Source organism: Kryptolebias marmoratus, linkage group LG16 (genome assembly GCF_001649575.2).
Source record: "Kryptolebias marmoratus isolate JLee-2015 linkage group LG16, ASM164957v2, whole genome shotgun sequence".
In the NCBI taxonomy this organism is placed as follows: domain Eukaryota; kingdom Metazoa; phylum Chordata; class Actinopteri; order Cyprinodontiformes; family Rivulidae; genus Kryptolebias; species Kryptolebias marmoratus.
This window is the reverse complement of record NC_051445.1, coordinates 11,819,907-11,832,473: the sequence shown is the minus strand read 5'-3', so window position 1 is coordinate 11,832,473 and position 12,567 is coordinate 11,819,907. Positions and strand designations below refer to the sequence as shown.

The following is a 12,567-nucleotide window of genomic DNA, read 5'->3' as shown; positions in this document are numbered from 1 at the left end:
CACCATTTGATTTGGTAATTTTATGATTCATTATGATTTATTCAGTGCTTGTTTGCACAAACATAATTTGGCCGAGTCTGAAGTCTAACCCCGACTATTAGAGGAGTTAATGCCTGAAGGAGGGAGCAATTCTGGATAATCAAAAGAAGTACTTGAAGTAAATATTCTCACATGGATTCTGATGGTACAGTGAGTGATGATTGTGAAAACTTTAATAAATATCACAGCGTGAGGCAGCGGCGTTATGACTGTTTCTGACTGGCTCAGCGTTTATTGCGCTCACAACACAAACCAGATGCTCCGACTAACACACGTAGGCTCATGTTGTCGGAGAACAGACAGAAACTTAATTTGCACTCTTACCCCTTGAAAGGAAAGAATTTCCTGCGTAACGATGGTGCGTTTCGAAAAGAAACGAAATAAAATGTGGAGATTAGGTTGTCATGAAGCTCATATAGCAGCCACCACTCAAGATTAAAACCAAATGTTTTGGGAAAACAGTCAAACTATTATAACCCGGAAAATAGCTGAGCTAAACTTTGAAATAGTATTTCCAGAATAAAGACAAAATGGCTGAGATAAAATTGTTTGAAGATTAAAAAGGAGTCAAAAACTAAACCATTAGTGGCGCAGAGGGCCAACGATAGCCTTAGTTATATGTTTTGTTATGACTTTTTGCTTAAAAACTGGTTTTAATCACATTTTATAGTTTAATAATAGTGCCTAGTCCGACACTTGTGACTTACATCTGGAGCTGTACGCAATCTGCAAGTAACTTTAGAATAAATTTCTAGCAGTTTAGGCGGCAGTAAAAGTATTAATAGAGAACAGTACGGACGGATCCTCCTTCCTGAATATTATCTGTGTGGTTGAGTTTGGTCACAAACAGACTTTTTGCCTCCCATTTACGCTCATGATTTTGCTCGCAGAGGCTTGTTTGTCTGTTCAGTTAGCTTGTTTGCTTCTGTTTGGTGACAGTCGGAGAAATAAGAACAAGTCGTCGTGGCGCAGGCCTTGGACAAATTACCTTCTCACTTCACAAACGGGCTCGTTATTTCGCCTTGACGTCGCAGGAGCGGCACTGACAGGGTAAGGGCTGTTTTATGTCAGGTCCGGCCGATTTGAAGGTGCTGTCTCGCACACAGCCGGGTCGTTTCAGAGCTGTCGTGCGAGCGTAAAAAAAACAGTTGTAAGAGCTGCACGTTCTCAGGTAAGAGAACAAATCTCTTCTCATCCTGGTGATCAATTCTGCTGCCTTTGCCTGGGAAAAAAAAGTGCAACGTGCAATTATCAAGAATCTGAATCTACCGACGCGGTGAGACACAAAAATATGCATCCAAACATATTTGGTGTGGTCATAGCTGCAGTCAATCCCTCCAGGATTTTGCAGGTATTTTTTGTGATTGTTGCGGGTTAAAATGCCTGATTTCGCGGGGCATTTTACTAAAATCAATAAAAAACTATAACTTTTAATATACAAACCAACAATACTTACTAGTTTTGTAAGATAATTACCAACAAACATCGACATTATCAAAAGGTGCTTTATTTGAGAACTTTGATAGCTTATAAACTGACATTTATGATCATTTCTGGATTGTCCCTCGTCTGCAGCTCTCCTCACGTTTTGCAGAGACAAAGTGTTTGTCGATGCGTTTATGTTCCATGATTACACTGCAGGACATGCAAAACAGCTTCCCCCCACTCTCGTGCAGCTGGGTAGGAAACTGGTTTGCTGAAATCTTTGTGGGCAAATGTGAAGCATTAGCGCACATTTTGGCTTCGGTCGCTGCTCCTGGGTGCTCCCGGCATTCTGATGTTAGCAGGATGTGATGTCACGTGTCTTCTTAGAGAGTCATTTGGGGTTTTTTTTGTATTCCACACTGCACAAACCCACAAAGAAGAGACTAGATCGCAGAAACGGTGGCGAATCACTTTAGAAACAATAAATATTGAGTTAAAGTTGCGGTGTTTTGGGCAAAGTTGCAAAAAGTTGCGATTTCGCGGGGTTTCCGTTAATAGTTGCGATCGCAAAATCCTGGTAGGGTCTGTGCAGTGAATTAGGGGAAGGAAATGACTGAAAATATGCGTTGAATTGGTGTGAGTAAGATCTTGAATTATGCGCGGCGACTGAAGGGGGGTCGCTTTCTAGATTTATGGTGAGAAACAGCATCATGTGAGTGAGAAAAGAGAGCACAGAATGATGGAAAACAGACCGGATGAGATGGACAACGCCACAGGAAGGTGGGCCCGTAGAGAGGACGGCAGCGTGAGTGTGCAGGGACGGAAGAAGCAAATGGATGAAAGTGTGTCTCTTTGTTTCTGTACGGGCACACAGGGAGAGGAAAGAGGCAGAAATGAGTTGAGGTAGGGGAACATCTTGAGCTTGGCAAAGCAGGAAGTAGTGCGTGTGTGTGGGGAGGAGAGAAGGAGAGGAAATCAATGAAAAGGCCAAGAAGGAAAAGACAGAACCCAGCTGATAACGTGTTGATTAATATCTCCTGCTAACAACTGACACAGGATGACAGGAAGTGCAAAACTTGTTCATCAGTTTGAAAGTTTGAATTATGGAGATGGGATTTCGCCTGAAACTTGATCTCTGTGAACTACCGCTGCATGGTGTCAGCTAAATGTGCGATAATGTTGTTTAATGTGATGACAATATTAATTGGGAGAACACATTTTCCTCCCGTTCTCTTCTGTTTTCTCATCAAAGCCAGCGAGAGTACTCTGGATTGACCAAATACTGCTTATTAGTAGCATACAGAACAGGAATGCATGGTGCTCGGATGTAATGGCCTCGATTTATTGTCCCATTGGTCCTTGGAGGTACTGATACTAGATAGATTTGCGATACATCGTGCAACCCTACAGTGAATATAAAAGACAAGTTTTCAAAGTAAAAACATTAAGAAAAGGAAGAGGGATCAAGCAGCCAAATGAATCCAACTAAAAACTGTGTGACATTAAAAATAATAATAAAAAAATGTGTTATTGATTAACATTAATCTAATTAAAGCTATAATAGCTGTCAAAATACGCAATTGTTCACTGAATCTTTATGCTTCTAACACGATTTCAGCTATTTTGGCTTTATCATGTAAAATGAATAAAGTACTGCACTTGTCCCAGACATCTGTGAGTTTTGAGCTTGATGTGAGAATTAAATTTAAAGAGACAGTTCAGATTTTTTTAGATTTCTGCTTCGTGGGACGGTCGTGAACAAATAAAGCCTGTTGTCGATAACTCTTTGAATGACCTCAGGTTTGAGAATTAAAGTTTAATTTTGACCAGATTGACGAGTTAAGACAGTAATTGTCTCTAATATTTTCATAGAACCCGACTCCAAAAGACCTGAAGTGTCCCTTAAACGGTTTATTCAGTCGGAAAGTCCTGATTTAATACTCCCATGCCTATTCTTATACATCGAAAGAGTCTCTCTCTCTCTTTTTTTGTTTTTTGTGGGTTAAAACTGCAGAACATACTCTGAGCCTATGAACACAGCACCCGGGTGTAATTACGGCAATCTCTGGAGTTGTCGACGTAGTTTTGTCAATTGATTTTTAACTTTATTTATTTTTCACAATAAATGAAAGCGCAACAATATAATCTTCCTTTAGGGACTAGTAAAGTAATATTAAATTAAATTCAGTTTCATTTAAAAAAAAGGGGGCAATAAAGGCCGTATTTGGCTTGATTGCTGGTTTAGAAAACTGCAGCTTTGTAATTTTTTTGTACAGTTCTCACTTGGAGAATAAATGTACGGATCGACGTCCTGGTGACTTTCAGCAGCCAACAAAATCGCTTGAAAACATTGTTACGACGCGTATCAGCGAAGCGCCTTAAAGCGCGTTTACCGATGACTGCGGGTTTTTTTCCCTCACGTTACAGATTTTTGATCTCTTCATTGGTAATTTAGTTTGAACACGCTTGGTTAAAGACAATTTTAAGTGCGCCTTTCCTTACCTCTCAGGCTCATTAGCTCCATTTAATTACAAACAGAGCTGAAAACCTCCGAGACATCTAACTCAGCCATTGAAGCTAATCAGTCAGTCTGAATGAGAAGCTAATTATTGTTTTTTTTTTTTTTTAAGAGGCGCATCAGAAGACTGGGAACAGGATATAAAACTCTGCGGAAAGCAAGTTCAGCTCGCAAACATTAAAAGTCCCCAAATTGATCTGAAGTTGGGTGTTTTTTTTGGTCGGATTTCTGTTGTTTTTTCTGTTTGGAAACAAACTCAGAAATCAGAAGAGTTGATTAACACCGTTAATCGTTGACTCCCGGGCAGGAAGACGGGGTTGTTTAGTAATACTAAACGGCAAATCTAGTTCTCAGTTAATTAAGGCTGCTTAAATGAACTTAAAGCGAGTTATTACTGGTAGTAAATACACATGATCCGCTTCAAAAAAAGGCACGTTTTAGATTGTGTTCGAGCATAATTGAATTTTGGGGTAGAAAAAAAAAAGCACACATAACGTTAAATGAGTTAATTTGGTTAATGCTTTTAACCAAAACAACTTTAATTTCTATCCACATTAAAAACGAATCCCTTCGCTTCAGTGGAATTTATGTTAAAGCTGCATAAATCCAATAAAAAGTGTGGAAATTGGTAAAATGGCTGTAGGGCAGAGTGTCTAGTTTCCACAATAAATACCCAAAATGAAGGATTTGTTTTTCTTGTAATAAATCAGATGTTTTGACAACTTAGAGAAAACACCAATTTTTGCAGCTATTCAGCAATGATTTCTATAAAACTTGAACTCAAAACTTAAACCTGCCGCCCACTCACTGTTTACGCTTTTCACCATCCAACCAGAGAGCCAAACTCACTTGATAAATCTAAAAAATGGTTAAAAAACAAACAAACAAACAGAGCAACTGGACTTCTGTTCTGTAGCTGAAGATATTTCACTTCTCATTTGAAGATCTTTCTCAGTTCAAAACACAAAGAGTGTTGAGTTCCAGCTTTTAAAGCTGAGATGTTCTGTAAACTAGATTCCCCTGCAGATTAAACTCACTCTCCTCACAACAGAGGGTCATTAGGGTTGTTGTTTATCTGACTCACAGATGGGCCACTTTGGTCACATGAATGAAGGAGGAGACAGAACAGGAAGTGGCAGAGCTGAGGATGTTGAGGTTCTCCTTGGGAGGGACGAGGACGGACAGGATTAGGAATGAGGTCATCAGAGAGACAGCACAGGTTGAACGACTGGGAGATAAAGTTAGAGGGCAGACTGATGGTTTGGATATGTGCAGAGGAGGGACAGTGGGGATATTGGTAGAAGGATGTTAGAGACAAAGAAGAGACATATGGATGCAGTTAGAGAGGACATGGAGGGAGTTGGAGTGAGGACAGAGGACAGAGTTAGATGGAGGAGGATGACTCGCTGTGGAGACCCCTGAAAAGGGAACAGATTAAAGAAAAAAATCACATAAATGAAGGTGCTGATTGGAGTGGGTATTAAGCTTAATGCTCCATTCTAGGTTTTTGAAAGCTGAGATCTGAGACCTCCTCCTCTTTTTGAAGTTGGTTTCTCTCGTTTGACATAGATGGCTTCCTCCCCCCCTCAAACCATCTGTCTCGGTCTTCTTGGTCCTCTAAAAAGTCTCCCTTATCCTTGAGGTGTAGGTGCTCCAGCTGAGTCTTGTCCTTGAAGAGCTGCCCTCCCGTGTTGAGGCATGTGTCTGTGGAGAAGCTGTTTGGTTTCTCCAATATAGAAGTCCAGTTGTTTTTGTTTTTTAACCGTTTTTTTAGGACTTACCATGTCCTGCATGACTGAGAATCTACTCCAGCAAACTCAATTGTTTTTTTTTGGGTACAAATTCAGTTCTACCTTCACATCTTTGTGTATGTCCAATTCCTTGCTCTCTCTCCCCACCGTTAAGCGTCTCGATTCATGGCACAAACGCCAGTTAAAGACTTCCTGAAAGCCTTTTCCAGTTTGAGAACCGGGGAAATATGTGTGGTATATGTTTTACACACAAAGAAGAATGAAGTGTTACTGGTACTGGTCTCCTCTCTCAGTCCAGCTGGACCGGCTGCCTTTCTGTTCACGTCATTTCTCTGTCTCAAACATTCGTTTCTGACGCTTGACACACACACAGAATCAGAAAAAACACGCATGAAACAGAGTACACAGACGCCAAAACACACTCTGTAAGACTGGTGTGACGAGCCCAGTTGAATTATGGTCATGGAAAGATAGTAGTGGAGCTCCATCGGTAGCGCCTGACGCACATATAAATGCAGAAATATCACGTAGGAACTGTTTGTTCTTTTTACAAGCAGTGTAGTTAAACTCTGTGTAGTAGATGCCGATGGAGAACAGTGACGTGCGTTCCCGTGCCCGTCGCATTTTCACACGCCACGGCGCCGTCCTTTTCTTAACGACTGCGCGGAGAGGGAGGCATGGAGGGAGAAAGCGAGGAAAACTGTAAAGTAAACAAGATGAAGAAGCAAAGTCAAGAGACGAGGGGCTAATAAAGGGAAGACGGAGACGTGAAGGCTGACGGTGCAGATTCCCGCTCAGTGGGCGGCTCGGACTGTTGTGAGTTTCGAACCCTTCAGAAGTTTCTTTGTCTAATTTGGGTTTCTGAAACAGCTGATTGCAGATTTAAACGTGTGTTTAGTCCATGAGCTGGTGTGCAAGATGTGTATCCAAGACAATATTGGATTACCCAACACTGCTCTGTAGCAGACGGGCATAAAAAATTAGATTCTCTGGATGTTTTATGTTTCTGTATAGTTTGCTCAGCAGATTCTTTGACTCCATTGTTTAAAATAAGGTCAGCACAACCTGTTGAACATCGTAACCAAGCATACGATGGAGCTGTCTGCAGCAAAAGGCTGATAATGAATCAATCGTTACTGCATCTGTGGGCCTTTAGAAAACAACACAAACTTTGTCTATCCGCTGTACAGACATTAAGTTTACGAGACTCATGCTGTCAAAATGAGGGCTTTTTCAATAATTAGTTATTATTTTCAAACTTTCCATCTCTCAAGCTTTAAAATGATATGTCGAAATTTGCCAATTTGATTTATTTAACTTTGGTTGATCAGCAAATTTTAAAAAATACCTTTAACTTCATGTTTAGTGATGGTTAGGTGACGATAGACTGGATCCCCTTGTCAGTCTTCATTGATAAGTAACACAGATGCTTTTTATATGTGAACAGCAATCTGTTCCCTGTTCCATCTGGCATGAACTATTGTAATGCTGCCTCACCTCTGACAGAGGGTGACACACACACACACACGCCTCACATCAGCTAAATGTTATGCCTCTGTAAGCACTGCTCTGACCACTCACACCTCCTCTCCTTTGTTTCACGTCAATCACTCTGCTCCTCACTACAAAGGTCTCCTGCCTCGCGAAGTGATGTAAAGGTCTGCGTTTGCGGTCGGCGTGCACGTCGGTGCACACGCCGGCGCCCAACATAAACAAGGATTTAATTTGGATGTTTATGCAAAGCCAGCGTTTGCTGCTCAGACCAGCAGACCGCGACCAATTACAGCCAACCCAATTACTTTCTACATGCAACGCTTGATATCGAGAAAAGCCCGCTCAGACCTAAGAGAACAATACCGTGATTAAAACAAGCCCTTGCCGATGATTGTGCGTGAGCACATGTGTGTTTACTGACCTGCAGGTTATTCCCCGGTCGGCTCGTCGTCAGGTCTGATTGGCTGCCCGCCGGTTTCATCACATTGCACCAGAGACAGAAGCAGACCTTGTGGCCTCTCACCTGCAGGTCTCTCCTCCTCCTCCTTTTTTCATTCCCCGTTTCCTTCTCTCTCGATTGTCCAACTGAGCCGAGCTCTGAGCCCGGCGTTGGCTGACTTTGGTTTTTGCCTGAGAAGCCCGGGCTGCGGGGGATGCGCTTTGATTCCAGAGAAAGACAAAGCTTAGGCTTTGAAGCAGCTGTCATGCCCAAGACAGTCTCACAAATCCATGTAAATAACCGACACAGAAACTAAAAAAGGCAGCCGTGACACCTATAAATCTGCATTTAACCTGTTTTCTGCTCACAAAAGTTAGATAGCAAACATCCTCTTCCAGCATCCTGCCATGTGTTCATACAAACAAAGAGTCTGCTCGTCAAAGATGAGTCAAGTTTTTATGATGTTAACACAATTTTAAGGTAATTTTAACAAAAACTACACAGCTACAACAAATATTGGATGCAAACCCAGATTACAATCCTGAAGCAGGCAGTTCTCTGGTGACTGGGACTTTCACTTTCTCCAAGAAACTATTGGTACCAACTCAGCTGATGCTCAAATGAGTCGTTCTTTAGAATCGATGACATGCTAGTCTTGTCGGCTACGAATGTTTGAGAGTCAAGCTTGATTCAGCGCTGCAAGAAAACACACAAACTCTTGAGCTGGACGAGATTTCTGTCAGAGTGTCAGGCGTCAAAATACAGCTCCTGAGATAGGTTGGAGACACCCAAGACAAATCTGACATGGGTTCGAAACAAGTTTGAGAGATAGTTTCTGAATATGTTCCAAATCGAAGCAACAAGCTTGCGAGTCTGCAGGGGCTGTTCTCCAACGAGACGCCAGCAGTCGCAGCCCAGACAGAATCTACCTTTAAGGTTAGAAAAGCCTTCCAGCTTCAGGGATTTGTCCAGCCCTCAGATTGTTGAAATAAAGAAATTCTGCTACGCTGATTTACATCCACTTTGTAGTATTTCTTCCTTGTCTCGCAAACAACTAACTTGCCCCAGTATTAAAAACTGTTCAAGAGAAGACAGAGAACACTTTATGAGTTTCTCCTAGATGTCTAATTCATTGATGAAGTATATTTCATATCCTCAGCCATGAGACACAAACGAATTTGTACAACTTTCAAGAAAATACATCAATTCTCAAAGGAAAATAATGGTTAAAGTCTGATTTTCCTAATTTAATCTATCTATGAAAAAATGCACATCAGAAAACTGTTCATGAATCTTGTTGGCTTTGAAAACTTTCAACTTTTTGCATACACTACAAGCTACTGTACAACATAAAGAACCAGGAGAACTATTAAGTGAAACCGAAGTGGTGGTATTATTGAACCCATAGATATCCCCCCCCCCCCCTTTATTTCTTAACCATATACATGTGTTTCTCTGTCATGAACTTTATCACTTCTATCGTACTCAGCGCTTTTCACAATCACTTCACTGATCATCAGAATTAGAAAAATACGAAACACAACCCCCCCCCCCCTTCTCACGAAACACTTTCAGGCCTCAACGCCACCTTGGTGTGATTTATGTAATGTGTGATTACGGCATTGGGGGTTTAAGGGAATTTGCGGCCGTAGCGCCTCTGAGCCACCAGTGGAGCTGCAGTGGTTGATAAATGTTCTGGTAAGCCGACATTGCAGGTTGAGGTCATGATGTTGCGATGAGAGACGGTCTGTGCACCCAGCTGGCTGTGGGATTTAGAATGGGCGAAGTCTGACACGCATTTCATGCCTCACCTCCTGTAGTCCCACAAAGCCGCCTTCATTTACAAAAACTCACATCGTCACAGGACGTGGCTAGCCCAGTTGGTGACTTATGAACATCCGGAGCCAGCCTTAAGAGGGGCTCATCTTTACGGCCATATCTCAGAGCTGAGCCACAGGCGGGGAGTTTAGTTCCAAATTTGTGGAAGAGTCAAAATATAGTTCAGTGTGTTCAAACAGAAAACTACATTCTGACTAGCTGCTGGTGGCGTGGAGCTCAACGGTGATGAGAAGCGCTACAGCAAGCTAATAGTTGTCACGGCCTCTGATGTTTATCTTTATCTTCTTCCTTAACACCCAACACCAGATTGCGCTCAGCCTGGACAGGAATGAGCGGTAAGCAAATCACTGACCGCATGAGCAGCCGGCAAAGCTCGGGTTTGAATTTCAATCAGCACACGACCGGGAGGAGGCACGGAAAGATGGAGGCAGGCGAGCAGAGGGAGGGTGCAGATGACAGGGTGGGAGATTGATGGATTGGGGGGGGTGAGAGGGGAAAGATGAAGGGGTCAGCGCAATGAGATAAGGAAGGGTAGGGAACGAGAAATGGATTATGAAAGAGAAAGCAGATGGAGATGTTTTACATAGAGGCAGATAGATGGATGACAGAGGGTGCGACAAGGGGACGGGGCGGAGAGATAATTACTAAGATAGAGAAGGAAGTAAACCAAAGACAGGAAAGAGGGGCAGGGATTACAACTTTACACTACAGTGACTAGATCGGCAGTGGCAGACAGACAGAGAAGGCGGCACGGAGGCGCACGACATGACAGGAACAGGTGATGTTGAACAGAGTCAGAAAAGTCTGGAAAAGAAAGTATTTGAAGGGGAGTGAGGACAGTAAGTGAGGGAGGAAGTCCTTGCCAGAGGGGACGAAAGTGTCAAATGGCAAACAGCGGTGATTCATCTCTCCCCTGTGTGTGTGTTTTTTTCCATTTATTTTTTTGTGATGTAAGGTTTGCTTGTTTGCGTTTTCACACAGGTGTATTCACACACATTTGCTTAAGTGGGTGCATGCGCGCACGCTTGCATCCATAAATGCTCAATGGTCTCCCAAGACATAACGGCATCTTTTCATATTCCTAAAATTGGCTGAATCAAAGGGCTGCTAACAAGACAGGGAGTCGGTTTATCAAAAGAGCTCCCCAGCAGCTGAGGTGAGCAGGTAAAGCGTGTGGTTTCAAAGGAGATATTTTTAAATCTCAAACCAGAAGGCAGCAGCGCACCAGTGACAGTCCCCAACTATTGCTGCATTTACATTTTGACAATGTTCAGTACAGTGGAGGTGGAGAGTATCCCCTAATGGGAGAGGCAGAAAAGGAGTTTCAGAAATGGGAGGAAGTATTTTGGGCTTCGTCAAATAAAAGTTTTATTCAGCTGGTGAAAGAGGAATGTATAGGCATCCATTGTCATGTTCGCCTGGCATATATCTCGTGTGATTTACTATCAGAGATGGACAAGTCGGATCATTTTACCTCTGGCAATGGAAGCCAGTTATCGTTCCCAATCTCGTCTCACGAACCAACTTAATACACATCCATCCATCCATCTTCCATCGCTTATCTGTGGTCGGGTAGCAGAGGCAACAGGTCCAGGAGAGAAACCCAGACCTCCTTCTCCCCAGCGACACTCTCCAGCTCCTCCTGGAGGATCCCAAAGTGTTCCCAGGCCAGAGAGGATACATAATCCCTCCAGAGAGTTCTGGGTCTGTCCCGGGGTCTCTTCCCAGTGGGACATGCCTGAAAAACCTCCAAAGGGAGACGTCCTAATGAGATTCCCGAACCACCTCAGCTGGCTCCTTTCGATGTGGAGGAGCAGCGGCTCTACTCCGAGCTCCCCCCGGATGACAGAGCTCCTCACCTCATCTCTGAGGCTGAGCTCGGCCGTCCTACGGAGGAAGCTCATTTCAGCCGCTTGTATCCAAGATCTCGTTCTTTCAGTCATGATCCAAACCTCATGGCCACAGGTGATGGTTGGGGCATAGATGGACCGGTAAATCGAGAGTCTTGCCTTTCCACTCAACTCTTTCAAATTTTAGATATTTTAGAACTTTTTTACTTTCAATTATTTATTTCAATATAAAAAAATCAATTAGTTGTAATTTCAGATACACGCAAAATATAATAATTCTCCAGTTGGATGCTGAAGAAAGTTTTTTATTCAGTTTGATGCTACGTCAGATGTAAAAATTTTGATATTTTAGTATTTCAGTGAATAGAAAAAGTCTAAAAAACATTCAACACAACCAGGAATCTTACATGTCTTCAGACATACAGTATATATTTTTAACTTCACCCAAGTATCTAAAATCCACATCAACATGCAATCATCTCGCTAAAATATTTTGTAATTTTTCCCCCCTGCCCGCTACGTACAAACACCAAGTATGCTGAGGTTTACTATCTTATGAGGCATTTGCACTATGCAGATGCTGGATACAAAATCAGCTTAAATTTCACATAATGTAATGCAGAAATGACATGCAGACGTGCAAAATAAATTAAGCGAAAAACACAGTAATATCAATAACTCTTCAAAGTCTAATGTTTCCCTTCCCTCCGTGCTATATATGGCATCTTTTAAAATAGTTTAGCACTTACAGTATGCAGGGTTGGGTAACGCACCTCCAATGGGGATCAAAGCTTTTAAAAAGTGGTGTCATAATTCACACAACGCTGTGGTGAGCCTGAAAGAATGCATGCTGTTGTTTTATTCACTTTAAGTTTAAAAGTATGTTAAAAAATATTAGGTGTGAACCGTACAGGATGGTGTATTAAACACAATGTATATCTCCTTTTGTGGTGACTTTAAAACGGGAGTTCCATGTTCTTTAATTGGAGAGTTTAAACTGTAACCAGGAGTTACACACTTTCATCTTGACGACAGCGATGGAGTTTACGTCCACCTCTTAGCCTCACCTCAAATCTCCCACTTAAAGCAGAATGGCCTTTTAGGGCGGCCATGTGAAGTAACAAGAGCGCAGCGCCCATTAGCAGATTGATGGTCGGTGCACCTGAGCTGACAACTTTTAGGGAAAGTGAGACGGAGGGGTGTGTGTGTGTG

General features: G+C 42.4%; 1 protein-coding gene across 2 annotated transcripts in view; it reads left to right on the top strand.

Moving 5' to 3' along the window:
* Positions 1-12,567, top strand: part of efna3b (ephrin-A3b) — a 64,621-nt gene that overhangs the window by 25,158 nt on the left and 26,896 nt on the right. Inside the window, exon 1 of one of the 2 annotated variants that reach the window (XM_017424928.3) lies at positions 5,413-6,549. The exons of the other annotated variant lie outside the window; for it this stretch is intronic. The gene's annotated coding sequence lies outside the window, so the exon portion shown is untranslated. Of the gene's footprint in view, positions 1-5,412; positions 6,550-12,567 lie in introns of those variants that run through there. 2 annotated transcript variants of the gene reach the window in all.